A 24871-nucleotide genomic window follows, 5' to 3' on the forward strand; every position below is an offset into this window, starting at 1 on the left:
GGACTTAAGTGATCTGCTCATGGAACTGGAGCTAGCCAAAAGAGACCCTCGTTTGACTGGGCTGTGCTACCTGGATACAGCGCATGGAGTGAACCCAATTGTTGTGAAGCTACCATACGGTCTGCAAGAGAAGTGGGCAGCGTCGGTCTCAAGGTACAAAAGAGCACATGACGTCACCTTTCCCCCATTTATTCATTTCTGTAGGTTCATCGATGAACAGTCCCAGATGAGGAATGACCCCAGCCTTGACTTCCTGGGGTCCAACACTATAGCCTCAGCGACGTCATCATCAGGGTTTCAAAGTGTCATGCATAAACACAGAGACTTTAAGAGCAGCGTGAGCGTTAGAAAGACTAACCTACCATCACCTGCAGTACCCACGGGAAAACAGTACACTACCTCATTAGGAAACAAGTCCTTCAATCGTGAATGTCCCATTCATAAAAAAACCACACTCACTGAACAAATGCAGAGGGTTTAGATCCAAAACCATACAGGAGCGCAAGAAAGTCCTCACCGAGCTTGGGGTATGTTTCAGATGCTGCGCTTCATTGGAGCACATGGCCAAGGACTGTAAATCTGCCATCAAGTGTGAAGAGTGTCATAGCGAAAGACATGCCTCAGCTATGCACCCAACCCCACTCGCCAGGGACTCACCGGCTGCAGTCGCCATTAGCCCCGCTCCAAGTCATGGCGGGGAGCCCCAGAATCACGCCAACACCGCCACAGCTGTTTCCTGCTCATGCTTGGAAGTATGTGGGGAGAGTCAGAGTGAGAAATGTTGTGCCCGACTATGCCTAATCAAGGTTTACCCAGACGGACAACCAGAAAAGGCAGTAAGAATGTATGCCATCATCGACGACCAAAGTAACCGGTCCCTAGCGGGACCTAAATTCTTTGAAGCCTTTGGAATCAAAGGACCATCAGAACCCTACACCTTAAACACCTGCTCGGGCCGCATAGAGACTAGCGGCAGAAGGGCACAAGGATTCATTGCTTCTCCTATCAATGGGGATACCGAAATACCCCTACCGACGCTGATCGGATGCGACCAAATACCCAACCATAGGGATGAGATTCCTACCCCAGAAGTTGCATTTCACCAACCACACCTAAGGCACCTAGCCAGCCTTATCCCACCTATGGACATCAACGCCGAGATTCTACTCCTGCTCGGCAGAGACAATCTAAGGGTACACAAGGTGCGTCAACAATGTAATGGTCCCGACTATGCACCATACGCCCAGAGACTGGACTTGGGATGGGTAGTCATAGGGAACGTATGCTTAGATCAACCAGGAATTGACTCCTTCAAGACTTATGTGCGTGGAGATGGACGCACAACTTGCATTAAGCCGTGTCCTCATCACTATGAGGTGAAAGAGAAGTCTCCAGACCTCATACAGCCACCTGACATAATTTCTCCCTTCTTTGCCGAAGACTTGGGGAGATCAGTCTTTCATACAACCATATAATGGACAGAGAGTCCTTTAAAGACGAAACCGATCACTGGGTTTCTCCATTACCCTTCCGAGCTACCAGGCTAAGACTCCCTAACAATCTGGAACAAGCTCTGTCTAGATTTAACTCTCTTCAGCGTACCATGAACAGGAAGCCTGAAATGAGAAAACACATTGTCGCCTTTATGGATAAAATATTCCGTAACAACCACGCAGAAACAGCTCCATCCTTAAGGAAGAACGAAGAGTGCTGGTACTTGCCTTCATTCGGAGTGTATCATCAATGGAAACCTAATCAAATTAGGGTTGTTTTCGATTCAAGCGCCAAACATCAAGGTGTATCTCTAAATGATGTTCTTCTCACAGGTCCCAATCTGACAAATAACTTAGTAGGAGTGCTGATGAGGTTCAGGAAAGAGCCTGTCGCCATCACTGCCGACATTGAACAGATGTTCCACTGTTTCGTAGTCAGAGAGGACCACCGGAATTTCCTCAGGTTTCTGTGGTACAAGGACAATGACACCAATGCAAAGATGGTGGAGTATCGAATGAGGGTGCATGTATTTGGAAACAGCCCTTCACCTGCCGTAGCAACTTACGGCCTTCGGAGAACTGCATTAGAAGGAGAGTCCGAGTATGGAGCAGACGCAAGAGACTTTGTAGAAAAGGACTTCTACGTAGATGACGGACTCAAATCACTACCGACTGAAGAAGCGGCTATCAGTCTGCTCAAGAGGACTCAAAGAATGTTGTACCAAGCTAAACTTAGACTACACAAAATTGCTTCAAACAGCCTGGCCGTAATGAGAGCCTTCGAGTCAGGTGATCATGCACCTGGATTCAAGGACATTAACCTGGGACTGGGCAGTCCACCTGTGCAGAGGAGCTTGGGCCTCAGGTGGGATCTCTCGGCCGACTCCTTCGGTTTTCAAATAAGTTGTGCAGACAAGCCATTCACAAAACGTGGTGTCCTATCAGTGGTGAACAGCCTATTTGATCCGCTGGGATTTGTAGCGCCCATCACCATACAAGGTAGATCCCTACTGAGACAACTTTCTGAAACCGTCAAGGATTGGGATACCCCACTTCCTTCTGATAAAGAGCAAAAATGGGAAGCCTGGAAACAATGTTTGTGTGCCTTGGATGAGATCCACATCCCGAGATGCTATGTCAAAACCTCATCTACCTCTAGCATAAAGAAAGAACTCCACGTGTTCTCAGACGCCTCCACGGAAGCCATTGCAGCGGTTGCCTATCTGAAGGTGACAGAACTCAACAAACAAAGTCACATTGGATTCGTCTTTGGTAAGGCTAAGTTGGCTCCCAAGCCTGATCATACTATTCCCAGACTTGAACTCTGTGGGACTGTGTTAGCAGTGGAGATTGCAGACTTCATACAACAAGAACTGGGTGTCGACATAGAAGAGGTCCAGTATTACACGGACAGTAAGGTCGTTTTAGGTTACATTTATAATCGGACTAAACGATTTTATGTGTACGTCAGTAACCGCATAGAGAGAATCAGGAGGTCTTCAAAACCTGAACAATGGCACTATGTGCCATCCAACTTTAATCCAGCAGACCACGCCACTAGGCCGATGTCTATAGGTTCCTTTATTAACTCTTCTTGGCTTACAGGTCCGGAGTTTCTGTTGAGACAGAGGGACGAATGTGTACAGGAAGTTTTCAGCATCCAGGATCCGGATAATGATCCAGAAATCCGCGCTGAAGTTAGTGCATTAGTTACTGGAATAAAGCAAACCTCCAGCCTCGGTTGTCAGCGCTTCCAGCGTTTCTCCTGTTGGATGAGACTCGTCAGAACTATCGCTAGGTTAGTGCACATTGCGAGATGTTATCACAGTTCTCAACAAGATAAGGATTGTCATGGTTGACACGTCTGTCATAAACCCCTCTCTGCTGAAGATATCTCTCATAGTGAGTCCCTCATAATACGCCATGTCCATCAGGAAGAATTCAACCTAGAATGGAAGTGCTTGTACAACAAACAGCGGATTCCAATAAAAGGCCCTCTTGCCAATTTAAATCCAGTTATGGACGGTTCTGGCTTGCTGAGAGTCGGTGGTCGTTTGAATCAAGCCCACCTAGGAGTTGCAGAACAAAATCCTCTCATCATTCCCAGCAAACATCATATCACTGTCTTGCTGATCCGACACCACCACGAAAAGGCTGAACACCAAGGCAGACAAATCTCTGAGGGCAGGTTACGGTCTGCAGGCCTTTGGATTATAGGTATGAAAAAACGTGTGGCCCAAATACTTCACGACTGCGTGCACTGTCGTAAAGCAAGAGGAAAACAACTATACCAACAAATGGCTGACTTGCCTGTGGATAGACTATGTACAGAGCCACCATTCACCTACGTTGGCCTAGACATTTTCGGGCCATGGATGGTGTCTGCACGCAGGACCCGTGGCGGTCACGCAAACAGTAAGCGTTGGGCTGTACTATTCACTTGCATGAGTGTGCGTGCCGTTCACATAGAGGTGATAGAATCCATGGACACATCCAGCCTTATTAATGCCTTAAGACGGTTCTTCGCAATCAGAGGACCAGCGAAACAGTTGAGGTCTGACCGCGGAGGAAACTTCATCAGAGCAAGTAAAGAACTGAACATCGATACCAAGCCCACTCAAGATCAGTTGGCAGAGAAAGGTTGCACTTGGATTTTCAATCCTCCTCATAGTTCCCACATGGGGGGCTCCTGGGAGAGGATGATCGGGATCTCACGCAGCATCTTGAATTCTATGTTAATGGATGTAAACTCTTCAAGGCTCACACATGAGACCCTAGTCACCCTTCTCGCTGAAGTTTCAGACATAATCAATTCAAGACCACTTGTGCCAGTGTCGATGGATCCTGAAACACCAACTGTACTGACTCCTGCTATTCTCCTTACCCAAAAAACGGAGGATACGCTAATACCTAGTAAAGAATTTACCCATGCGAACATCTACCAGAAACAATGGAAACGTGTACAATACCTAGCGGATTACTTCTGGAACAGGTGGTGAAAGGAGTATCTTGTGATTCTTCAAGGAAGAAGAAAATGGCAACACCACAAACCAAACTTGAAAGAAGGAGACCTCGTGTTGATGAAGGAGCAACAAACCGAACGGATTCACTGGCCTATGGGACTTATTACAAAGGTTTTTCCTAGCAAAGATGGCAGGGTCCGGAAGGTGGAGTTGACTATCTTCAGAAAGGGTGAGCATAAAACGTTTGCAAGGCCAATTAACGAACTTATTATGATACTACCCATCGAGAACATCCCTGCAGGATAAACAGAACTGAACTTGAATTTTGTGGATCTTCTCCATTCCAAGTTTGAAACAGGACTATGTTGTAATGTTTCCTGTTTTATTCTAACATGTTTGTTACAGGTTTGTTCCATATATTTTTTGGAAATTACTCATAGTGAAATTCCCTTGGGAATTTCAGACGGGGAGTGTGCTGTCTTCTGTACTGTTCTCATATTTATTTAACTGTCCACCATATTATCGGTTCTTCCATCACCATATTGTTTCTATGTATGGTCGTTTTGCTGCCATCTGCTGGCCAGAATTTGTATGCTGCACGCCTCTGTTCTTGTTAATAAAGCTTTCCTTTGCTGGGCGTGTTTTCAGGAGCCTGGGTCCATGTCACTTCCTGCAACCCTTGTGTGAGGGATCTGCTTTCTGTGTGACTGGACATTCATCACTCGGGCTCGTAAGGCATCAGTTTTTTGACCAGCAGTTAGCCTCAGGAAAGATATCAACAGACAACACCAAGGTCATTTCAGTATTATACCAATGTTTGTATTTTGGGTCAAATAAACCCACATTGATTCAAATCACCGTGTCTACGTGTATCCTTCTAACCTGAGCTTTTGCCGGTCCTGTCTGCTCCACTGCTTGGACACGAAGGTAGGAAAGTCACACAGCCACTACCAGTTACACCTTCATTCGCATTCATGTGGAGACAGAATACCTTCCTTTAGTGCTTTTGATTGCTCTGCTGGATTTCCACCTTTGCAAATGAAACCCCAATACCGATTGTAAGAGTAAAATCCTTACTCTGCGCTTTCCAGCGGAAGGAAGTTGGTACAAAACGTAGTGGCGAGGTAAGTCCATTAGTTGATTCCCTTTTGATGACAATCCAAATTTTCAAGCAATTGTACTGGAAATAATAATGCCAAGGTCGCAGGTTCAATCCCCGTATGGTCCTGTTGCTTCTTTTCTCTCTTTTCAGCACAGTCTTAACATGAGCTGTTGCAACTTGCAAACCTTGTCCCGTACGCACGTTGCATCTGGCTAAAGAAAGCTACTGATACAGGATTTAGGGCTTTTTGGAGCACGTGCTTGCAGTTAGTCTGCGCTTTCCAGTGGAAGGAAGTTGGTACAAAACGTAGTGGCGAGGTAAGTCCTTTAGTTGATTCCCTTTTGATGACAATCCAAATTTTCAAGCAATTGTACTGGAAATAATAATGGCAAGGTCGCGAGTTCCATCCCGGTACAAGCCAGTCGCTTCTATTCTCTCCTTTCAGTACAGTCTTAAAAGGTGCGTGAGCTTTTGCAGTGTACAAACCTTGCACCACACACTCTTTAAATCTAACGAAAGTCACTGATACAGGTTTTAGGGCTTTCGGGAGCAGCCGCACCCACACCTAGTCCTCGTTAGTATAGTGGTGAGTATCCCCGCCTGTCACGCGGGAGACCGGGGTTCGATTCCCTGACGGGGAGGCCTTCCATTAGTGCTTTTGATTGCTCTGCTGGATTTCCAGCTTTGCAAATGAAACCCCAATACCGATTGTAAGAGTAAAATCCTTACTCTGCGCTTTCCAGCAGAAGGAAGTTGGTACAAAACGTAGTGGCGAGGTAAGTCCTTTAGTTGATTCCCTTTTGATGACAATCCAAATTTCCAAGCAATTGTACTGGAAATAATAATGCCAAGGTCGCAGGTTCAATCCCCGTATGGTCCTGTTGGTTCTTTTCTCTCTTTTCAGCACAATCTTAACGTGAGCTGTTGCAACGTGCAAACCTTGTCCCGTACGCACGTTGCATCTGGCTAAGGAAAGCTACTGCAACAGGATTTAGGGCTTTTTGGAGCACGTGCTTGCACTTAGTCCTCCTTAGTATAGAGTAAACTTCTTACTCTGCGCGGTCCACCTCTGAATCTGTTGCGGATGGATAGTAATAAATACGTCTCGCAAGCCTGATTGCCTATGGCGGGAGATATGGTAAGGTCTCTCTGACTAGCACTCATCCTCTTTTTCACAAGCTGGGGCAAGACCGGGGGTAGAGACTCTTTACCTTTTTAACGATACAGCTTGTCCATTAGTAGCTTTTTTGATGATGACAATACAAATTTTTAGGCAATTGTACGGGAAATAGTAATGGCAAGGTCGCGAGTTCCATCCCGGTACAAGCCAGTCACTTCTATTCTCTCCTTTCAGTACAGTCTTAAAAGGTGCGAAGTTGGTACAAAACGTAGTGGCGAGGTAAGTCCTTTAGTTGATTCCCTTTTGATGACAATCCAAATTTTCAAGCAATTGTACTGGAAATAATAATGGCAAGGTCGCGAGTTCCATCCTGGTACAAGCCAGTCGCTTCTATTCTCTCCTTTCAGTACAGTCTTAAAAGGTGCGTGAGCTTTTGCAGTGTACAAACCTTGCACCACACACTCTTTAAATCTAACGAAAGTCACTGATACAACTTTTAGGGCTTTCAGGAGCAATTGCACCCACAGCTAGTCCTCGTTAGTATAGTGGTGAGTATCCCCGCCTGTCACGCGGGAGACCGGGGTTCGATTCCCCGACGGGGAGGCTTTCTTTTAGCGCTTTTGATTGCTCTGCTGGAGTTCCACCTTTGCAAATGAAACCCCAATACCGATTGTAAGAGTAAAATAATTACTCTGCGCTTTCCAGCGGAAGGAAGTTGGTACAAAACGTAGTGGCGAGGTAAGTCCTTTAGTTGATTCCCTTTTGATGACAATGCAAATTTTCAAGCAATTGTACTGGAAATAATAATGCCAAGGTCGCAGGTTCAATCCCCGTATGGTCCTGTTGGTTCTTTTCTCTCTTTTCAGCACAGTCTTAACATGAGCTGTTGCAACGTGCAAACCTTGTCCCGTACGCACGTTGCATCTGGCTAAGGAAAGCTACTGATACAGGATTTAGGGCTTTTTGGAGCACGTGCTTGCAGTTAGTCCTCCTTAGTATAGAGTAAACTTCTTACTCTGCGCTGTCCACCTCTGAATCTGTTGCGGATGGATATCATTAAATACGTCTCGCAAGCCTGATTGCCTATGCCGGGAGATATGGTAAGATCTCTAACTAGCACTCGTCCTCTTTTTCACAAGCTGGGGCAAGCCCGGGGGTAGAGACCCTTTACCTTTTTAACGATACAGCTTGTCCATTAGTAGCTTTTTTGATGATGACAATACAAATTTTTGGGCAATTGTACGGGAAATAATAATGGCAAGGTCGCGAGTTCCATCCCGGTACAAGCCAGTCACTTCTATTCTCTCCTTTCAATACAGTCTTAAAATGTGCGTGAGCTTTTGCAGTGTACAAACCTTGCACCAGACACTCTTTAAATCTGTCTAACGAAAGTCACTGATACAGGTTTTAGGGCTTGCGGGAGCAGCCACACCCACAGCTAGTCCTCGTTAGTATAGTGGTGCGTATCCCCGCCTGTCACGCGCGAGACCGGGGTTCGATTCCCTGACGGGGAGGCCTTCCATTAGTGCTTTTGATTGCTCTGCTGGATTTCCAGCTTTGCAAATGAAACCCTAATACCGATTGTAAGAGTAAAATCCTTACTCTGCGCTTTCCAGCAGAAGGAAGTTGGTACAAAACGTAGTGGCGAGGTAAGTCCTTTAGTTGATTCCCTTTTGATGACAATCCAAATTTCCAAGCAATTGTACTGGAAATAATAATGCCAAGGTCGCAGGTTCAATCCCCGTATGGTCCTGTTGCTTCTTTTCTCTCTTTTCAGCACAGTCTTAACATGAGCTGTTGCAACGTGCAAACCTTGTCCCGTACGCACGTTGCATCTGGCTAAGAAAAGCTACTGCAACAGGATTTAGGGCTTTTTGGAGCACGTGCTTGCAGTTAGTCTGCGCTTTCCAGCGGAAGGAAGTTGGTACAAAACGTAGTGGCAAGGTAAGTCCTTTAGTTGATTCCCTTTTGATGACAATCCAAATTTCCAAGCAATTGTACTGGAAATAATAATGCCAAGGTCTCAGGTTCAATCCCCGTATGGTCCTGTTGGTTCTTTTCTCTCTTTTCAGCACAGTCTTAACATGAGCTGTTGCAACGTGCAAACCTTGTCCCGTACGCACGTTGCATCTGACTAAGGAAAGCTACTGCAACAGGATTTAGGGCTTTTTGGAGCACGTGCTTGCACTTAGTCCTCCTTAGTATAGAGTAAACTTCTTACTCTGCGCGGTCCACCTCTGAATCTGTTGCGGATGGATAGTAATAAATACGTCTCGCAAGCCTGATTGCCTATGGCGGGAGATATGGTAAGGTCTCTCTGACTAGCACTCGTCCTCTTTTTCACAAGCTGGGCCAAGCCCGGGGGTAGAGACTCTTTACCTTTTTAACGATACAGCTTGTCCATTAGTAGCTTTTTTGATGATGACAATACAAATTTTTAGGCAATTGTACGGGAAATAGTAATGGCAAGGTCGCGAGTTCCATCCCGGTACAAGCCAGTCACTTCTATTCTCTCCTTTCAGTACAGTCTTAAAAGGTGCGTGAGCTTTTGCAGTGTACAAACCTTGCACCACACACTCTTTAAATCTAACGAAAGTCACTGATACAGCTTTTAGGGCTTTCAGGAGCAAGTGCACCCACAGCTAGTCCTCGTTAGTATAGTGGTGAGTATCCCTTCCTGTCGCGCGGGAGACCGGGGTTCGATTCCCCGATGGGGAGGCTTTCTTTTAGCGCTTTTGATTGCTCTGCTGGAGTTCCACCTTTGCAAATGAAACCCAAATACCGATTGTAAGAGTAAAATAATTACTCTGCGCTTTCCAGCGGAAGGAAGTTGGTACAAAACGTAGTGGCGAGGTAAGTCCTTTAGTTGATTCCCTTTTGATGACAATGCAAATTTTCAAGCAATTGTACTGGAAATAATAATGCCAAGGTCGCAGGTTCAATCCCCGTATGGTCCTGTTGCTTCTTTTCTCTCTTTTCAGCACAGTCTTAACATGAGCTGTTGCAACGTGCAAACCTTGTCCCGTACGCACGTTGCATCTGGCTAAGGAAAGCTACTGATACAGGATTTAGGGCTTTTTGGAGCACGTGCTTGCAGTTAGTCCTCCTTAGTATAGAGTAAACTTCTTACTCTGCGCTGTCCACCTCTGAATCTGTTGCGGATGGATAGCATTAAATACGTCTCGCAAGCCTGATTGCCTATGCCGGGAGATATGGTAAGATCTCTAACTAGCACTCGTCCTCTTTTTCACAAGCTGGGGCAAGCCCGGGGGTAGAGACCCTTTACCTTTTTAACGATACAGCTTGTCCATTAGTAGCTTTTTTGATGATGACAATACAAATTTTTGTACGGGAAATAATAATGGCAAGGTCGCGAGTTCCATCCCGGTACAAGCCAGTCACTTCTATTCTCTCCTTTCAATACAGTCTTAAAATGTGCGTGAGCTTTTGCAGTGTACAAACCTTGCACCAGACTCTCTTTAAATCTGTCTAACGAAAGTCACTGATACAGGTTTTAGGGCTTTCGGGAGCAGCCACACCCACAGCTAGTCCTCGTTAGTATAGTGGTGCGTATCCCCGCTTGTCACGCGGGAGACCGGGGTTCGATTCCCTGACGGGGAGGCCTTCCATTAGTGCTTTTGATTGCTCTGCTGGATTTCCAGCTTTGCAAATGAAACCCCAATTCCGATTGTAAGAGTAAAATCCTTACTCTGCGCTTTCCAGCAGAAGGAAGTTGGTACAAAACGTAGTGGCGAGGTAAGTCCTTTAGTTGATTCCCTTTTGATGACAATCCAAATTTCCAAGCAATTGTACTGGAAATAATAATGCCAAGGTCGCAGGTTCAATCCCCGTATGGTCCTGTTGCTTCTTTTCTCTCTTTTCAGCACAGTCTTAACATGAGCTGTTGCAACGTGCAAACCTTGTCCCGTACACACGTTGCATCTAGCTAAGGAAAGCTACTGCAACAGGATTTAGGGCTTTTTGGGGCACGTGCTTGCAGTTAGTCTGCGCTTTCCAGCGGAAGGAAGTTGGTACAAAACGTAGTGGCAAGGTAAGTCCTTTAGTTGATTCCCTTTTGATGACAATCTAAATTTTCAAGCAATTGTAATGGAAATAATAATGCCAAGGTCGCGGGTTCAATCCCCGTATGGTCCTGTTGGTTCTTTTCTCTCTTTTCAGCACAGTCTTAACATGAGCTGTTGCAACGTGCAAACCTTGTCCTGTACGCACGTTGCATCTGGCTAAGGTAAGCTACTGATACAGGAATTAGGGCTTTTTGGAGCACGTGCTTGCAGTTAGTCCTCCTTAGTATAGAGTAAACTTCTTACTCTGCGCTGTCCACCTCTGAATCTGTTGCGCATGGATAGTATTAAATACGTCTCGCAAGCCTGATTGCCTATGGCGGGAGATATGGTAAGGTGTCTCTGACTAGCACTCATCCTCTTTTTCACCAGCTGGGGCAAGCCCGGGGGTAGAGACTCTTTACCTTTTTAACGATACAGCTTGTCCATTAGTAGCTTTTTTGATGATGACAATACAAATTTTTGGGCACTTGTACGGGAAATAATAATGGCAAGGTCGCGAGTTCCATCCCGGTACAAGCCAGTCACTTCTATTCTCTCCTTTCAGTATAGTCTTAAAAGGTGCGAAGTTGGTACAAAATGTAGTGGCGAGGTAAGTCCTTTAGTTGATTCCCTTTTGATGACAATCCAAATTTTCAAGCAATTGTACTGGAAATAATAATGCCAAGGTCGCAGCTTCAATCCCCGTATGGTCCTGTTGCTTCTTTTCTCTCTTTTCAGCACAGTCTTAACATGAGCTGTTGCAATGTGCAAACCTTGTCCCGTACGCATGTTGCATCTGGCTAAGGAAAGCTACTGATACAGGATTTAGGGCTTTTTGGAGCACGTGCTTGCAGTTAGTCTGCGCTTTCCAGCGGAAGGAAGTTGGTACAAAACGTAGTGGCGAGGTAAGTCCTTTAGTTGATTCCCTTTTGATGACAATCTAAATTTTCAAGCAATTGTAATGGAAATAATAATGCCAAGGTCGCGGGTTCAATCCCCGTATGGTCCTGTTGGTTCTTTTCTCTCTTTTCAGCACAGTCTTAACATGAGCTGTTGCAACGTGCAAACCTTGTCCTGTACGCACGTTGCATCTGGCTAAGGTAAGCTACTGATACAGGAATTAGGGCTTTTTGGAGCACGTGCTTGCAGTTAGTCCTCCTTAGTATAGAGTAAACTTCTTACTCTGCGCTGTCCACCTCTGAATCTGTTGCGCATGGATAGTATTAAATACGTCTCGCAAGCCTGATTGCCTATGGCGGGAGATATGGTAAGGTGTCTCTGACTAGCACTCGTCTTCTTTTTCACAAGCTGGGGCAAGCCCGGGGGTAGAGACCCTTTACCTTTTTAACGATACAGCTTGTCCATTAGTAGCTTTTTTGATGATGACAATACAAATTTTTGGGCACTTGTACGGGAAATAATAATGGCAAGGTCGCGAGTTCCATCCCGGTACAAGCCAGTCACTTCTATTCTCTCCTTTCAGTATAGTCTTAAAAGGTGCGAAGTTGGTACAAAATGTAGTGGCGAGGTAAGTCCTTTAGTTGATTCCCTTTTGATGACAATCCAAATTTTCAACTAATTGTACTGGAAATAATAATGCCAAGGTCGCAGGTTCAATCCCCGTATGGTCCTGTTGCTTCTTTTCTCTCTTTTCAGCACAGTCTTAACATGAGCTGTTGCAACTTGCAAACCTTGTCCCATAAGCACGTTGCATCTGGCTAAGGAAAGCTACTGATACAGGATTTAGGGCTTTTTGGAGCACGTGCTTGCAGTTAGTCCTCCTTAGTATAGAGTAAACTCTTTACTCTGCGCTGTCCACCTCTGAATCTGTTGCGGATGGATAGCATTAAATACGTCTCGCAAGCCTGATTGCCTATGCCGGGAGATATGGTAAGATCTCTAACTAGCACTCGTCCTCTTTTTCACAAGCTGGGGCAAGCCCGGGGGTAGAGACCCTTTACCTTTTTAACGATACAGCTTGTCCATTAGTAGCTTTTTTGATGATAACAATACAAATTTTGGGGCAATTGTACGGGAAATAATAATGGCAAGGTCGCGAGTTCCATCCCGGTACAAGCCAGTCACTTCTATTCTCTCCTTTCAGTACAGTCTTAAAAGGTGCGTGAGCTTTTGCAGTGTACAAACCTTGCACCAGACACTCTTTAAATCTGTCTAACGAAAGTCACTGATACAGGTTTTAGGGCTTTCGGGAGCAGCCGCACCCACAGCTAGTCCTCGTTAGTATAGTGGTGAGTATCCCCGCCTGTCACGCGGGAGACCGGGGTTCGATTTCCCGACAGCGAGTCCTTCCTTTAGCGCTTTTGATTGCTCTGCTGGATTTCCCCCTTTGCAAATGAAACCCAAATACCGATTGTAAGAGTAAAATCCTTACTCTGCGCTTTCCAGTGGAAGGAATTGGTACAAAACGTAGTGGCTAGGTAAGTCCTTTAGTTGATTCCCTTTTGGTGACAATCCATATTTTCAAGCAATTGTACTGGAAATAATAATGCCAAGGTCGCAGCTTCAATCCCCGTATGGTCCTGTTGCTTCTTTTCTCTCTTTTCAGCACAGTCTTAACATGAGCTGTTGCAATGTGCAAACCTTGTCCCGTACGCATGTTGCATCTGGCTAAGGAAAGCTACTGATACAGGATTTAGGGCTTTTTGGAGCACGTGCTTGCAGTTAGTCTGCGCTTTCCAGCGGAAGGAAGTGGGCACAAAACGTAGTGGCGAGGTAAGTCCTTTAGTTGATTCCCTTTTGATGACAATCCAAATTTTCAAGCAATTGTAATGGAAATAATAATGCCAAGGTCGCAGGTTCAATCCCCGTATGGTCCTGTTGGTTCTTTTCTCTCTTTTCAGCACAGTCTTAACATGAGCTGTTGCAACGTGCAAACCTTGTCCTGTACGCACGTTGCATCTGGCTAAGGTAAGCTACTGATACAGGATTTAGGGCTTTTTGGAGCACGTGCTTGCAATTAGTCCTCCTTAGTATAGAGTAAACTTCTTACTCTGCGCTGTCCACCTCTGAATCTGTTGCGCATGGATAGTATTAAATACGTCTCGCAAGCCTGATTGCCTATGGCGGGAGATATGGTAAGGTGTCTCTGACTAGCACTCGTTCTCTTTTTCACAAGCTGGGGCAAGCCCGGGGGTAGAGACCCTTTACCTTTTTAACGATACAGCTTGTCCATTAGTAGCTTTTTTGATGATGACAATACAAATTTTTGGGCACTTGTACGGGAAATAATAATGGCAAGGTCGCGAGTTCCATCCCGGTACAAGCCAGTCACTTCTATTCTCTCCTTTCAGTATAGTCTTAAAAGGTGCGAAGTTGGTACAAAACGTAGTGGCAAGGTAAGTCCTTTAGTTGATTCCCTTTTGATGATGATTTAGGGCTGTTTGGAGCACGTGCTTGCAGTTAGTCTGCGCTTTCCAGCGGAAGGATGTTGGTACAAAACGTAGTGGCAAGGTAAGTCCTTTAGTTGATTCCCTTTTGATGACAATCCAAATTTCCAAGCAATTGTACTGGAAATAATAATGGCAAGGTCGCGAGTTCCATCCCGGTACAAGCCAGTCGCTTCTATTCTCTCCTTTCAGTACAGTCTTAAAAGGTGCGTGAGCTTTTGCAGTGTACAAACCTTGCACCACACACTCTTTAAATCTAACGAAAGTCACTGATACAGGTTTTAGGGCTTTCGGGAGCAGCCGCACCCACACCTAGTCCTCGTTAGTATAGTGGTGAGTATCCCCGCCTGTCACGCGGGAGACCGGGGTTCGATTCCCTGACGGGGAGGCCTTCCATTAGTGCTTTTGATTGCTCTGCTGGATTTCCAGCTTTGCAAATGAAACCCCAATACCGATTGTAAGAGTAAAATCCTTACTCTGCGCTTTCCAGCAGAAGGAAGTTGGTACAAAACGTAGTGGCGAGGTAAGTCCTTTAGTTGATTCCCTTTTGATGACAATCCAAATTTCCAAGCAATTGTACTGGAAATAATAATGCCAAGGTCGCAGGTTCAATCCCCGTATGGTCCTGTTGGTTCTTTTCTCTCTTTTCAGCACAATCTTAACGTGAGCTGTTGCAACGTGCAAACCTTGTCCCGTACGCACGTTGCATCTGGCTAAGGAAAGCTACTGCAACAGGATTTAGGGCTTTTTGGAGCACGTGCTTGCACTTAGTCCTCCTTAGTATAGAGTAAACTTCTTACTCTGCGCGGTCCACCTCTGAATCTGTTGCGGATGGATAGTAATAAATACGTCTCGCAAGCCTGATTGCCTATGGCGGGAGATATGGTAAGGTCTCTCTGACTAGCACTCATCCTCTTTTTCACAAGCTGGGGCAAGACCGGGGGTAGAGACTCTTTACCTTTTTAACGATACAGCTTGTCCATTAGTAGCTTTTTTGATGATGACAATACAAATTTTTAGGCAATTGTACGGGAAATAGTAATGGCAAGGTCGCGAGTTCCATCCCGGTACAAGCCAGTCACTTCTATTCTCTCCTTTCAGTACAGTCTTAAAAGGTGCGAAGTTGGTACAAAACGTAGTGGCGAGGTAAGTCCTTTAGTTGATTCCCTTTTGATGACAATCCAAATTTTCAAGCAATTGTACTGGAAATAATAATGGCAAGGTCGCGAGTTCCATCCTGGTACAAGCCAGTCGCTTCTATTCTCTCCTTTCAGTACAGTCTTAAAAGGTGCGTGAGCTTTTGCAGTGTACAAACCTTGCACCACACACTCTTTAAATCTAACGAAAGTCACTGATACAACTTTTAGGGCTTTCAGGAGCAATTGCACCCACAGCTAGTCCTCGTTAGTATAGTGGTGAGTATCCCCGCCTGTCACGCGGGAGACCGGGGTTCGATTCCCCGACGGGGAGGCTTTCTTTTAGCGCTTTTGATTGCTCTGCTGGAGTTCCACCTTTGCAAATGAAACCCCAATACCGATTGTAAGAGTAAAATAATTACTCTGCGCTTTCCAGCGGAAGGAAGTTGGTACAAAACGTAGTGGCGAGGTAAGTCCTTTAGTTGATTCCCTTTTGATGACAATGCAAATTTTCAAGCAATTGTACTGGAAATAATAATGCCAAGGTCGCAGGTTCAATCCCCGTATGGTCCTGTTGGTTCTTTTCTCTCTTTTCAGCACAGTCTTAACATGAGCTGTTGCAACGTGCAAACCTTGTCCCGTACGCACGTTGCATCTGGCTAAGGAAAGCTACTGATACAGGATTTAGGGCTTTTTGGAGCACGTGCTTGCAGTTAGTCCTCCTTAGTATAGAGTAAACTTCTTACTCTGCGCTGTCCACCTCTGAATCTGTTGCGGATGGATAGCATTAAATACGTCTCGCAAGCCTGATTGCCTATGCCGGGAGATATGGTAAGATCTCTAACTAGCACTCGTCCTCTTTTTCACAAGCTGGGGCAAGCCCGGGGGTAGAGACCCTTTACCTTTTTAACGATACAGCTTGTCCATTAGTAGCTTTTTTGATGATGACAATACAAATTTTTGGGCAATTGTACGGGAAATAATAATGGCAAGGTCGCGAGTTCCATCCCGGTACAAGCCAGTCACTTCTATTCTCTCCTTTCAATACAGTCTTAAAATGTGCGTGAGCTTTTGCAGTGTACAAACCTTGCACCAGACACTCTTTAAATCTGTCTAACGAAAGTCACTGATACAGGTTTTAGGGCTTGCGGGAGCAGCCACACCCACAGCTAGTCCTCGTTAGTATAGTGGTGCGTATCCCCGCCTGTCACGCGGGAGACCGGGGTTCGATTCCCTGACGGGGAGGCCTTCCATTAGTGCTTTTGATTGCTCTGCTGGATTTCCAGCTTTGCAAATGAAACCCTAATACCGATTGTAAGAGTAAAATCCTTACTCTGCGCTTTCCAGCAGAAGGAAGTTGGTACAAAACGTAGTGGCGAGGTAAGTCCTTTAGTTGATTCCCTTTTGATGACAATCCAAATTTCCAAGCAATTGTACTGGAAATAATAATGCCAAGGTCGCAGGTTCAATCCCCGTATGGTCCTGTTGCTTCTTTTCTCTCTTTTCAGCACAGTCTTAACATGAGCTGTTGCAACGTGCAAACCTTGTCCCGTACGCACGTTGCATCTGGCTAAGAAAAGCTACTGCAACAGGATTTAGGGCTTTTTGGAGCACGTGCTTGCAGTTAGTCTGCGCTTTCCAGCGGAAGGAAGTTGGTACAAAACGTAGTGGCAAGGTAAGTCCTTTAGTTGATTCCCTTTTGATGACAATCCAAATTTCCAAGCAATTGTACTGGAAATAATAATGCCAAGGTCTCAGGTTCAATCCCCGTATGGTCCTGTTGGTTCTTTTCTCTCTTTTCAGCACAGTCTTAACATGAGCTGTTGCAACGTGCAAACCTTGTCCCGTACGCACGTTGCATCTGACTAAGGAAAGCTACTGCAACAGGATTTAGGGCTTTTTGGAGCACGTGCTTGCACTTAGTCCTCCTTAGTATAGAGTAAACTTCTTACTCTGCGCGGTCCACCTCTGAATCTGTTGCGGATGGATAGTAATAAATACGTCTCGCAAGCCTGATTGCCTATGGCGGGAGATATGGTAAGGTCTCTCTGACTAGCACTCGTCCTCTTTTTCACAAGCTGGGCCAAGCCCGGGGGTAGAGACTCTTTACCTTTTTAACGATACAGCTTGTCCATTAGTAGCTTTTTTGATGATGACAATACAAATTTTTAGGCAATTGTACGGGAAATAGTAATGGCAAGGTCGCGAGTTCCATCCCGGTACAAGCCAGTCACTTCTATTCTCTCCTTTCAGTACAGTCTTAAAAGGTGCGAAGTTGGTACAAAACGTAGTGGCGAGGTAAGTCCTTTAGTTGATTCCCTTTTGATGACAATCCAAATTTTCAAGCAATTGTACTGGAAATAATAATGGCAAGGTCGCGAGTTCCATCCTGGTACAAGCCAGTCGCTTCTATTCTCTCCTTTCAGTACAGTCTTAAAAGGTGCGTGAGCTTTTGCAGTGTACAAACCTTGCACCACACACTCTTTAAATCTAACGAAAGTCACTGATACAACTTTTAGGGCTTTCAGGAGCAATTGCACCCACAGCTAGTCCTCGTTAGTATAGTGGTGAGTATCCCTGCCTGTCACGCGGGAGACTGGGGTTCGATTCCCCGACGGGGAGGCTTTCTTTTAGCGCTTTTGATTGCTCTGCTGGAGTTCCACCTTTGCAAATGAAACCCCAATACCGATTGTAAGAGTAAAATAATTACTCTGCGCTTTCCAGCGGAAGGAAGTTGGTACAAAACGTAGTGGCGAGGTAAGTCCTTTAGTTGATTCCCTTTTGATGACAATGCAAATTTTCAAGCAATTGTACTGGAAATAATAATGCCAAGGTCGCAGGTTCAATCCCCGTATGGTCCTGTTGGTTCTTTTCTCTCTTTTCAGCACAGTCTTAACATGAGCTGTTGCAACGTGCAAACCTTGTCCCGTACGCACGTTGCATCTGGCTAAGGAAAGCTACTGATACAGGATTTAGGGCTTTTTGGAGCACGTGCTTGCAGTTAGTCCTCCTTAGTATAGAGTAAACTTCTTACTCTGCGCTGTCCACCTCTGAATCTGTTGCGGATGGATAGCATTAAATACGTCTCGCAAGCCTGATTGCCTATGCCGGGAGATATGGTAAGATCTCTAACTAGCACTCGTCCTCTTTTTCACAAGCTGGGGCAAGCCCGGGGGTAGAGACCCTTTACCTTTTTAACGATACAGCTTGTCCATTAGTAGCTTTTTTGATGATGACAATACAAATTTTTGGGCAATTGTACGGGAAATAATAATGGCAAGGTCGCGAGTTCCATCCCGGTACAAGCCAGTCACTTCTATTCTCTCCTTTCAATACAGTCTTAAAATGTGCGTGAGCTTTTGCAGTGTACAAACCTTGCACCAGACACTCTTTAAATCTGTCTAACGAAAGTCACTGATACAGGTTTTAGGGCTTGCGGGAGCAGCCACACCCACAGCTAGTCCTCGTTAGTATAGTGGTGCGTATCCCCACCTGTCACGCGGGAGACCGGGGTTCGATTCCCTGACGGGGAGGCCTTCCATTAGTGCTTTTGATTGCTCTGCTGGATTTCCAGCTTTGCAAATGAAACCCTAATACCGATTGTAAGAGTAAAATCCTTACTCTGCGCTTTCCAGCAGAAGGAAGTTGGTACAAAACGTAGTGGCGAGGTAAGTCCTTTAGTTGATTCCCTTTTGATGACAATCCAAATTTCCAAGCAATTGTACTGGAAATAATAATGCCAAGGTCGCAGGTTCAATCCCCGTATGGTCCTGTTGCTTCTTTTCTCTCTTTTCAGCACAGTCTTAACATGAGCTGTTGCAACGTGCAAACCTTGTCCCGTACGCACGTTGCATCTGGCTAAGGAAAGCTACTGCAACAGGATTTAGGGCTTTTTGGAGCACGTGCTTGCACTTAGTCCTCCTTAGTATAGAGTAAACTTCTTACTCTGCGCGGTCCACCTCTGAATCTGTTGCGGATGGATAGTAATAAATACGTCTCGCAAGTCTGATTGCCTATGGCGGGAGATATGGTAAGGTCTCTCTGACTAGCACTCATCCTCTTTTTCACCAGCTGGGGCAAGCCCGGGGGTAGAGACTCTTTACCTTTTTAACGATACAGCTTGTCCATTAGTAGCTTTTTTGATGATGACAATACAAATTTTTAGGCAATTGTACGGGAAATAATAATGGCAAGGTCGCGAGTTCCATCCCGGTACAAGCCAGTCACTTCTATTCTCTCCTTTCAGTATAGTCTTAAAAGGTGCGAAGTTGGTACAAAACGTAGTGGCGAGGTAAGTCCTTTAGTTGATTCCCTTTTGATGACAATCCAAATTTTCAAGCAATTGTACTGGAAATAATAATGGCAAGGTCGCGAGTTCCATCCCGGTACAAGCCAGTCGCTTCTATTCTCTCCTTTCAGTACAGTCTTAAAAGGTGCGTGAGCTTTTGCAGTGTACAAACCTTGCACCCCACACTTTAAATCTACCGAAAGTCACTGATACAGCTTTTAGGGCTTTCTGGAGCCATTGCACCCACCGCTAGTCCTCGTTAGTATAGTGGTGAGTATCCCCGCCTGTCACGCGGGAGACCGGGGTTCGATTCCCCGACGTGGAGGCTTTCTTTTAGCGCTTTTGATTGCTCTGCTGGAGTTCCACCTTTGCAAATGAAACCCCAACACCGATTGTAAGAGTAAAATAATTACTCTGCGCTTTCCAGCGGAAGGAAGTTGGTACGAAACGTAGTGGCGAGGTAAGTCCTTTAGTTGATTCCCTTTTGATGACAATCCAAATTTTCAAGCAATTGTACTGGAAATAATAATGCCAAGGTCGCAGGTTCAATCCCCGTATGGTCCTGTTGCTTCTTTTCTCTCTTTTCAGCACAGTCTTAACATGAGCTGTTGCAACTTGCAAACCTTGTCCCATACGCACGTTGCATCTGGCTAAGAAAAGCTACTGATACAGGATTTAGGGCTTTTTGGAGCACGTGCTTGCAGTTAGTCCTCCTTAGTATAGAGTAAACTTCTTACTCTGCGCGGTCCACCTCTGAATCTGTTGCGCATGGATAGTATTAAATACGTCTCGCAAGCCTGATTGCCTATGGCGGGAGATATGGTAAGATCTCTGACTAGCACTCGTTCTCTTTTTCACAAGCTGGGGCAAGCCCGGGGGTAGAGACCCTTTACCTTTTTAACGATACAGCTTGTCCATTAGTAGCTTTTTTGATGATGACAATACAAATTTTTGGGCAATTGTACGGGAAATAATAATGGCAAGGTCGCGAGTTCCATCCCGGTACAAGCCAGTCACTTCTATTCTCTCCTTTCAGTACAGTCTTAAAAGGTGCAAAGTTGGTACAAAACGTAGTGGCGAGGTAAGTCCTTTAGTTGATTCCCTTTTGATGACAATCCAAATTTTCAAGCAATTGTACTGGAAATAATAATGGCAAGGTCGCGAGTTCCATCCTGGTACAAGCCAGTCGCTTCTATTCTCTCCTTTCAGTACAGTCTTAAAAGGTGCGTGAGCTTTTGCAGTGTACAAACCTTGCACCACACACTCTTTAAATCTAACGAAAGTCACTGATACAGCTTTTAGGGCTTTCAGGAGCAAGTGCACCCACAGCTAGTCCTCGTTAGTATAGTGGTGAGTATCCCTTCTTGTCGCGCGGGAGACCGGGGTTCGATTCCCCCATGGGGAGGCTTTCTTTTAGCGCTTTTGATTGCTCTGCTGGAGTTCCACCTTTGCAAATGAAACCCAAATACCGATTGTAAGAGTAAAATAATTACTCTGCGCTTTCCAGCGGAAGGAAGTTGTTACAAAACGTAGTGGCGAGGTAAGTCCTTTAGTTGATTCCCTTTTGATGACAATCCAAATTTTCAAGCAATTGTACTGGAAATAATAATGCCAAGGTCGCAGGTTCAATCCCCGTATGGTCCTGTTGCTTCTTTTCTCTCTTTTCAGCACAGTCTTAACATGAGCTGTTGCAACTTGCAAACCTTGTCCCATACGCACATTGCATCTGGCTAAGGAAAGCTACTGATACAGGATTTAGGGCTTTTTGGAGCACGTGCTTGCAGTTAGTCTGCGCTTTCCAGCGGAAGGAAGTTGGTACAAAACGTAGTGGCGAGGTAAGTCCTTTAGTTGATTCCCTTTTGATGACAATGCAAATTTTCAAGCAATTGTACTGGAAATAATAATGCCAAGGTCGCAGGTTCAATCCCCGTATGGTCCTGTTGCTTCTTTTCTCTCTTTTCAGCACAGTCTTAACATGAGCTGTTGCAACGTGCAAACCTTGTCCCGTACGCACGTTGCATCTGGCTAAGGAAAGCTACTGATACAGGATTTAGGGCTTTTTGGAGCACGTGCTTGCAGTTAGTCCTCCTTAGTATAGAGTAAACTTCTTACTCTGCGCTGTCCACCTCTGAATCTGTTGCGGATGGATAGCATTAAATACGTCTCGCAAGCCTGATTGCCTATGCCGGGAGATATGGTAAGATCTCTAACTAGCACTCGTCCTCTTTTTCACAAGCTGGGGCAAGCCCGGGGGTAGAGACCCTTTACGTTTTTAACGATACAGCTTGTCCATTAGTAGCTTTTTTGATGATGACAATACAAATTTTTGGGCAATTGTACGGGAAATAATAATGGCAAGGTCGCGAGTTCCATCCCGGTACAAGCCAGTCACTTCTATTCTCTCCTTTCAATACAGTCTTAAAATGTGCGTGAGCTTTTGCAGTGTACAAACCTTGCACCAGACTCTCTTTAAATCTGTCTAACGAAAGTCACTGATACAGGTTTTAGGGCTTTCGGGAGCAGCCACACCCACAGCTAGTCCACGTTAGTATAGTGGTGCGTATCCCCGCTTGTCACGCGGGAGACTGGGGTTCGATTCCCTGACGGGGAGGCCTTCCATTAGTGCTTTTGATTGCTCTGCTGGATTTCCAACTTTGCAAATGAAACCCCAATACCGATTGTAAGAGTAAAATCCTTACTCTGCGCTTTCCAGCAGAAGGAAGTTGGTACAAAACGTAGTGGCTAGGTAAGTCCTTTAGTTGATTCCCTTTTGATGACAATCCAAATTTCCAAGCAATTGTACTGGAAATAATAATGCCAAGGTCGCAGGTTCAATCCCCGTATGGTCCTGTTGCTTCTTTTCTCTCTTTTCAGCACAGTCTTAACATGAGCTGTTGCAACGTGCAAACCTTGTCCCGTACACACGTTGCATCTAGCTAAGGAAAGCTACTGCAACAGGATTTAGGGCTTTTTGGGGCACGTGCTTGCAGTTAGTCTGCGCTTTCCAGCGGAAGGAAGTTGGTACAAAACGTAGTGGCAAGGTAAGTCCTTTAGTTGATTCCCTTTTGATGACAATCCAAATTTCCAAGCAATTGTACTGGAAATAATAATGCCAAGGTCGCAGGTTCAATCCCCGTATGGTCCTGTTGCTTCTTTTCTCTCTTTTCAGCACAGTCTTAACATGAGCTGTTGCAACGTTCAAACCTTGTCCCGTACGCACGTTGCATCTGGCTAAGGAAAGCTACTGCAACAGGATTTAGGGCTTTTTGGAGCACGTGCTTGCACTTAGTCCTCCTTAGTATAGAGTAAACTTCTTACTCTGCGCGGTCCACCTCTGAATCTGTTGCGGATGGATAGTAATAAATACGTCTCGCAAGTCTGATTGCCTATGGCGGGAGATATGGTAAGGTCTCTCTGACTAGCACTCATCCTCTTTTTCACCAGCTGGGGCAAGCCCGGGGGTAGAGACTCTTTACCTTTTTAACGATACAGCTTGTCCATTAGTAGCTTTTTTGATGATGACAATACAAATTTTTAGGCAATTGTACGGGAAATAATAATGGCAAGGTCGCGAGTTCCATCCCGGTACAAGCCAGTCGCTTCTATTCTCTCCTTTCAGTACAGTCTTAAAAGGTGCGTGAGCTTTTGCAGTGTACAAACCTTGCACCACACACTCTTTAAATCTAACGAAAGTCACTGATACAGCTTTTAGGGCATTCAGGAGCAATTGCACCCACTGCTAGTCCTCGTTAGTATAGTGGTGAGTATCCCTGCCTGTCACGCGGGAGACTGGGGTTCGATTCCCCGACGGGGAGGCTTTCTTTTAGCGCTTTTGATTGCTCTGCTGGAGTTCCACCTTTGCAAATGAAACCCCAATACCGATTGTAAGAGTAAAATAATTACCTTGCGCTTTCCAGCGGAAGGAAGTTGGTACAAAACGTAGTGGCGAGGTAAGTCCTTTAGTTGATTCCCTTTTGATGACAATGCAAATTTTCAAGCAATTGTACTGGAAATAATAATGCCAAGGTCGCAGGTTCAATCCCCGTATGGTCCTGTTGCTTCTTTTCTCTCTTTTCAGCACAGTCTTAACATGAGCTGTTGCAACGTGCAAACCTTGTCCCATACGCACGTTGCATCTGGCTAAGAAAAGCTACTGATACAGGATTTAGGGCTTTTTGGAGCACGTGCTTGCAGTTAGTCTGCGCTTTCCAGCGGAAAGAAGTTGGTACAAAACGTAGTGGCGAGGTAAGTCCTTTAGTTGATTCCCTTTTGATGACAATGCAAATTTTCAAGCAATTGTACTGGAAATAATAATGCCAAGGTCGCAGGTTCAATCCCTGTATGGTCCTGTTGGTTCTTTTCTCTCTTTTCAGCACAGTCTTAACATGAGCTGTTGCAACGTGCAAACCTTGTCCCGTACGCACGTTGCATCTGGCTAAGGAAAGCTACTGATACAGGATTTAGGGCTTTTTGGAGCACGTGCTTGCAGTTAGTCCTCCTTAGTATAGAGTAAACTTCTTACTCTGCGCTGTCCACCTCTGAATCTGTTGCGGATGGATAGCATTAAATACGTCTCGCAAGCCTGATTGCCTATGCCGGGAGATATGGTAAGATCTCTAACTAGCACTCGTCCTCTTTTTCACAAGCTGGGGCAAGCCCGGGGGTAGAGACCCTTTACCTTTTTAACGATACAGCTTGTCCATTAGTAGCTTTTTTGATGATGACAATACAAATTTTTGGGCAATTGTACGGGAAATAATAATGGCAAGGTCGCGAGTTCCATCCCGGTACAAGCCAGTCACTTCTATTCTCTCCTTTCAATACAGTCTTAAAATGTGCGTGAGCTTTTGCAGTGTACAAACCTTGCACCAGACACTCTTTAAATCTGTCTAACGAAAGTCACTGATACAGGTTTTAGGGCTTTCGGGAGCAGCCACACCCACAGCTAGTCCTCGTTAGTATAGTGGAGAGTATCCCCGCCTGTCACGCGGGAGACCGGGGTTCGATTCCCTGACAGGGAGGCCTTCCATTAGTGCTTTTGATTGCTCTGCTGGATTTCCAGCTTTGCATATGAAACCCCAATACCGATTGTAAGAGTAAAATCCTTACTCTGCGCTTTTCAGCAGAAGGAAGTTGGTACAAAACGTAGTGGCGAGGTAAGTCCTTTAGTTGATTCCCTTTTGATGACAATCCAAATTTCCAAGCAATTGTACTGGAAATAATAATGCCAAAGTCGCAGGTTCAATCCCCGTATGGTCCTGTTGGTTCTTTTCTCTCTTTTCAGCACAATCTTAACGT

At 45.4% G+C, this 24871-nt stretch overlaps 5 non-coding genes across 5 annotated transcripts; all 5 read left to right on the forward strand.

Annotated features, from left to right (window-relative positions):
- The first annotated feature begins 6127 nt into the window (after nucleotides 1-6127).
- TRNAD-GUC (transfer RNA aspartic acid (anticodon GUC)) lies at nucleotides 6128-6199 on the forward strand. The gene has a single exon. It is a non-coding gene; the product is annotated as a tRNA-Asp (tRNA).
- Nucleotides 6200-7209: 1010 nt separating this feature from the next.
- On the forward strand, nucleotides 7210-7281 carry TRNAD-GUC (transfer RNA aspartic acid (anticodon GUC)). Its single transcript has one exon. It is a non-coding gene; the product is annotated as a tRNA-Asp (tRNA).
- Nucleotides 7282-14465: 7184 nt separating this feature from the next.
- Nucleotides 14466-14537, forward strand: TRNAD-GUC (transfer RNA aspartic acid (anticodon GUC)). The gene has a single exon. It is a non-coding gene; the product is annotated as a tRNA-Asp (tRNA).
- A 1010-nt stretch (nucleotides 14538-15547) lies between these two features.
- On the forward strand, nucleotides 15548-15619 carry TRNAD-GUC (transfer RNA aspartic acid (anticodon GUC)). Its single transcript has one exon. It is a non-coding gene; the product is annotated as a tRNA-Asp (tRNA).
- Nucleotides 15620-19826: 4207 nt separating this feature from the next.
- Nucleotides 19827-19898, forward strand: TRNAD-GUC (transfer RNA aspartic acid (anticodon GUC)). The gene has a single exon. It is a non-coding gene; the product is annotated as a tRNA-Asp (tRNA).
- Nucleotides 19899-24871: the final 4973 nt, after the last annotated feature.

The sequence above is a fragment of the Sceloporus occidentalis genome, unplaced genomic scaffold (genome assembly GCF_023333645.1).
Source record: "Sceloporus occidentalis isolate IW3139 unplaced genomic scaffold, rSceOcc1.0.p SCAF_22, whole genome shotgun sequence".
NCBI classification, from domain to species: Eukaryota; Metazoa; Chordata; class Lepidosauria; order Squamata; family Phrynosomatidae; genus Sceloporus; species Sceloporus occidentalis.